Source organism: Marmota marmota, unplaced genomic scaffold (genome assembly GCF_001458135.2).
Source record: "Marmota marmota marmota unplaced genomic scaffold, marMar, whole genome shotgun sequence".
NCBI lineage: Eukaryota > Metazoa > Chordata > Mammalia > Rodentia > Sciuridae > Marmota > Marmota marmota.
This window is the reverse complement of record NW_026000026.1, coordinates 65795249-65801248: the sequence shown is the minus strand read 5'-3', so window position 1 is coordinate 65801248 and position 6000 is coordinate 65795249. Positions and strand designations below refer to the sequence as shown.

The following is a 6000-nucleotide window of genomic DNA, read 5'->3' as shown; positions in this document are numbered from 1 at the left end:
TATATATATATATATTAAAAAAATGGGTCATAGACTTAAATATAAAATCTAAAACTATTAAATTTTTAGCAAAATGTAAAAAAAATTCAAGGTCTAAGATTAGGCAAAGAACTTTTAGACTTGATACCAAAAGAATAAATCACAAAAGGTGAAATAAATTGGACTATATTAAATTTAATTTTCTTCTTTTTTTTGAAGAGAGAGAGAGAGAGAGAGAGAGAGAGAGGGGATTTTTTTAATATTTATTTTTTAGTTTTTGATGGACACAACATCTTTTATTTTATTTTTATGGGGTGCTGAGGATCAAACCCAGCGCCCCGTGCATGCCAGGCGAACACGCTACCGCTTGAGCCACATCCCCAGCCCAAAATTTAATTTTCTTCTAAAAGATTCTGTCAAGAAAATGAAAATGAAGCTACAGACTGGGAGAAAAACTATTTGTAAATCACATATCTGATGAAGGACAAGTGTCTAGACTATGTCAAAAGCTTCAAAGTAATAAAACAATCCAATTAGAAAATAGGAAAAAGAGATAATAGATATTTCAATAAAAAACATATGAGAAACAAGCACATTAAAAAGTTGTTCTTCAATGTAAGCCATTAGGGCAATATATATTAAAATAATAATAAGATATTACTACATACCTACTAGAAGGTCTCAAATAAAAATAACAATAGCAAATTCTGGTAAAGATAAAGATAAATGATCACTCACACATTGCTGATTGGAATGTATAATGGCAGAGCCAACTTTCAAAACACTAAACATGTAAGTCCCCTGCAATTACTAACAGCACATCTGGGCAGTTTTCCCAGAGAAATTGTAACTTATGCTCACATAAAAATGTATGCTCACATGAATATTTAGAGAACCTTTACTGGTAATAGCTAAAGAACTAGAAAAAACTAAATATCCTCCAAAGAGTGAATAATTAGATAAACAAATATATCCATACTGCTACAAATTGTGTTGTAATCCTCAAAAAGATATGTTCATGTCTTAAACCCTGAAACCTCAAGACTGTGATCTTATTTGGAAACAGGAATGTTGCAGATACAATTAATTAAGGTCATTCTGAATTAGAATAGGGCCTAAATCCATATGATGGCCATCCTTTAAGGAAAAGAGAACTCTGGATAAAGAGAAGAGACAATCTGAACACTGTAGGAAAATGAAGGCAGAGTTTGAAATTATGTTTCTATAATCCATAATGTATAATAAGGAATGTCAGGCAGTGCCGGTTAGGAGAAAAGCATGAAACACATTCTTCCTCAGAGCTCTCAGAAAGAACCAATGCTGTTAACACCTTATTTCAGTGTTTTGGCCTCATAACTATGTGAGAATAAATATATATTGTTTGAAGCTATCCAAACTGTGGCTATTTATTGCAGTAGCCCTAGAAAACGAATACACATACCATGGAATACTACTCAAAAGTGCCTGGATGAATCTCCAGGGAACTATGCTGAGTCTAAAAAGCTAATCCCAAAAGGTGACATATACAGTATGACTCCACTTATATAGTATTACTGAAATGGCAACACTGTGGAAATGGGAACTAGATTAGTGGTTTCCAAGGTTAAGAAGAGACAGAAGGGCATCTAGGTTGGTTCCACAACTTAGCTATTATGAATTGTGCTGCTGTAAACATTGATGTGGCTGCATCACTGCAGTATGCTGTTTTGAGTCCTTTGGGTACAAACCAAGGAGTTGGATAGCTGGGTCAAATGGTGGTTCCATTCCCAGTTTTCCAAGGAATCTCCATACTTCTTTCCAGAGTGGTTGCGCCAATTTGCAGTCCCACCAGCAGTGTATGAGTATGACTTTTTCTCCACATCCTCACCAACACTTGTTGTTGTTTGTATTCCTAATAACTGCCATTCTGACTGGAGTGAGATGAAATCTTAGAGTAGTTTTGTTTTACATTTCTCTAATTGCTAGAAATGTTGAGCATTTTTTCATATATTTGTTGATGGATTGTATATCTTCCTCTGAGAAGTGTCTGTTCGGTTTCTTAGCCCATTTATTGATTGGATTATTTGTGGGGTTTTTTTGTATTAAGATTTTTGAGTTCTTTATATGCCCTAAAGATTAATGTTGTATCTGATGTGCATGTGGTATTACTCAGTATTAGAAGAGAATAAGATCATGGCATTTGCAGGTAAATGGATGGCGTTGGAGAATATCATGCTAAGTGAAGTAAGCCAATCCCCAAAAAACCAAAGGCTGAATGTTTTCCCAAATATGAGGATGCTGATTCATAATGGGGGTTGTGGGGGGGAGCATGGGAGGAATGGAGGAACTTTAGATAGGGCAAAGGGAAGGGAGGGGAATAGAGGGGAAGGGAGGGGCATGGGGGTAGGAAAAATGGTAGAATGAGATGGACATCATTACCCTAGGTACATGTATGAAGACATGAATGGTGTGACTATATTTTGTGTACAACCAGAGAGATGAAAAATTGTGCTCAATACGTGTACTATGAATTTAAATGCATTCTGCTGTCATGTATAACAAATTAGAATAAATAAATGAATTTTTTTAAAAAGAGACAGAAGGAAGCATAACTATAAAAGTACAACATGAAGGAACTTTGTTGTGGTAGAAATGTTTTGTATCTTGTGATCAATGTCAAAACCTGGGTTTTAATATTATTTTACAGTTTTTCAAGATATTACCATGGAAGAAACTGAGTATAAGGTACAAGGAATCTCTCTATATTGTTTCTTATTATTACACGTTAATGTATAATTATCTAAAAATATCTGTTTTGAGGATAAGACTTGTTATGCACCTTCAGGAGTTGTAAATATTAGATGATGCTGTGAAATATTTATATTAAAACCAAATTTAAAGAATTTGATTTTAGTTGCTTATTATCATTCGATAGGGCAAGTTATTCTATAAGTAAACTAATTTAGAAATGACTTAAGAATGTGAATATCTAATATGGAATATTTTTAGTATTCATAAAGAAATATAATACGTTTGCATTATTTTCAAGTAATATAGTATAGGTTGCTAACAAAGCAATAAGTAACAATAAGTCTAAACCAATTTAAAACCAGATAAAAACTTATTTTGATTATGTATGTATTTAAATATACATGTACAGATATATACAGATGGTCACAAAAACAGGAAGTACCCAAGAAACCTTAAGAAATAAAATCTAAACACATCACCCTAGGATCCTTTTAAGATTTTTTTTTAGTGAAATATTTTAACAAATAATGAAAAGGCAAACATCAACCATTCCAATGTATAAATGAATGGGATTTAGCAGTGACCATTTAGTTATATAATATACTTAATATTGTCAAGATTATATCCTGAAGCAAACAATAAAAATTCCATGGTAACACAGGCTAACAGAAATTGGGTTTCATACCCTGAAAAGCTTGGCAATTGTGACACACTCCTCTAACATATTTCTAAGTATGCTATTAAAATCATAAGATCAACAAAAACTATGATCAAAAAGATAGAAGCTTTGGAATCAGAAACTAATGCATTTTCTAAAACTTATATATGTGGTCATAGGTAAGTAATATAAATTCTCAAAGTCCTACAGGTAAAATATAGGCCATTTTTATGAAGAAGGAATAGAAAAATAACATTCAGTGAGATTTTATCATTTCCAACATAGTATGTGATACAAAGTAAAAATTCAAGAAATGCTACTTTCCATATACCCATCACCTATCAAGTTCATTCTCCTTTACTCTTATTCTCATCTTCTAATAAATACAAATAAATGAAGGAAAAAGACTGCACCATAATGTAAATGAAAAGATACAAATAACTGAATTAAGAAAACACATTTTTAAAAAGTCCCAAACTTCCAGATTAAGAAAAACTGTAAAGATTACCTTCTCTAGCAAATATATACTCAGACATCCTAGAAAAAAGGGATCAGCATACCGAATTGTCTTTCTTTTTTTTGTTGTTGGTTGTTTGTTTTTGGTACTGGGGACTGAACCCAGGTTCACTTTACCACTGGGCTACTTCCTCAGCTCATTTTTATTTTTTATTTTGAAATAGGTCTCACTAAGTTGCTTAGGCCCTCGCTAAGTTGCAGAGGCTGGCTCTGAACTTGTGAGTCTCCTGCCTCATCGTCTAAATCACAGTGATTACAGGTGTGCACCACTGTGCCCAGCCCTGATGTCTTTCTTTACATAAATAGGAGACATTTATATTGTGTGCATTTGTAAAACTATAAAAGAAAAAACAATTTGGTTATGTGTAAACATGTAAAGATATACATTCACCAATAAAGAAGAGCAAAAGTTGAATTTTATGTGTGATAATTAAGTTTTATTTTCATAATTCAAAAAGAATCTTCTGTTGATGCAATGCTGAAAGTTTCTAGATTAAATGAATGCCCAATGTAACTCAAATCTTTTTGTTCTCTTTTTTGTTTTTATTGGTACCTAATAATTTCTACAGAATAATGGGTCTCATTGTGCCATACTTGTATATGCACATACATAATTTGATTAGTTTCATTCTCCTTTGCTTTTTTTTTAGTTGCACAATACCTTTACTTTATTTATTTATTTTTATGTGGTGCTGAGGATCAAACCCAGCACCTTGAACATGCTAGGCAAGAGCTCTATCCTGAGCCACAACCCCAGCCCCATTCTATTTTGCTTTTAAAAGACACACTGATTCCAAAATGATATTGCAATAGATAGAATGATTATATGCTTCCAAAATTCATATGCTAAAATCCGACCCCTATATGATGGTTTTAGAAGGTGAGGCCTTTGGAAGGTAATTAGGCTATGAGGGTGGACTCCTCATGAATATAATTAGTGTCCTTTTAAAAGGGACCCAAGATAACTATCTCATTCTCAATCGGCCACATAAGGATACAGGAAGACAGCCATCTGTAACCTCGAAAAGGGTCCATAGGAGAACCCAACCAGTAAGGCACCCTGATCTTAGTCTTCCAGCCTTTAGAACTATGAGAAATAAAGAATATTATTTACAAGTCACTTTGTCTATGGTATGTTATTATAGAATCCCAAACTGACTATGACAGAAATTTAATACCAAATTGTATAAGAAATACAGTATAAATAAGAGAAGCAGGACTTAATATTCTATGTTATAACAGGAAAGATACTAGTGTCTTTAACTGAAATAGGGTATAGTAAGAGTAAACTAGATGAGGTTTGGTTCAGCTATATTGAGATTTTTTTAATCTAGACTTATACATGGGCAATGTAGGATAACTTCTAAGACATCCCAAATGGGCTAATAAGTAGCCAAAAAATCTGAGAGTAAAAAAACTTGGGCCATCTTCAGAAGATTACCTAGAGTAAGAGGTCAGGGAGAAGAGTGACAAAGCAAATGGTCATGATTTTAGTTACTCCATAATGGACTGAGTGAGTGGAGAAGATTGAGCTGGCAAAGAAATGACCAGCAAAATAGGAATAATCTGGCATCTTGGGTTCCAAACGTAAAGGGAAAGGAAAGAACATGAAGTCAGCAAAGTCACATACTGTTGAAAGATCAGGAAAGATAGTTGTCAAAGGAGAGGTCACTGGTAATCTTAACACACCTATTTCTAGAGCAATAGGGAAAAATTATATGTAAGTTGAAAACTAAGTGGGAATTGACATGGTGAGTGCAACACTCTTAGAACAACTTTAAACCAAAAGAACAGAAGGCAAAGATAATAACTGGGGAAATATGGAGACTAAAAATGGATCTTGGGAGTGGGGGCATAGTTCAGTGGAAGAGCACATCCTAGCATGCACAAGGCCTTAGGGTTCAATCCCACGCACTGAAGGAAAAAAACGGTGAGGGGGTTGGAGAGTAGGGAGGTAAAAATTGTTTTTTGGAACTAAGACTTGAGTACATATAAAAAATGAGCACAACTGGGGGGGTGGAGGTAAAAATAATATATAAAATAGTGTAAAATTTATGGGAAAGTAAGAGATCATATGATAATTTCTAAAATATCACAAGAAATAAACTCAGAACAAG

The 6000-nt window shown here is 33.6% G+C and overlaps 1 protein-coding gene across 14 annotated transcripts in view; it reads right to left on the bottom strand.

Annotated features, from left to right (window-relative positions):
• The window catches only part of Fer (FER tyrosine kinase), a 459302-nt gene that overhangs the window by 321374 nt on the left and 131928 nt on the right, over nucleotides 1–6000 (bottom strand). The window lies entirely within an intron of this gene.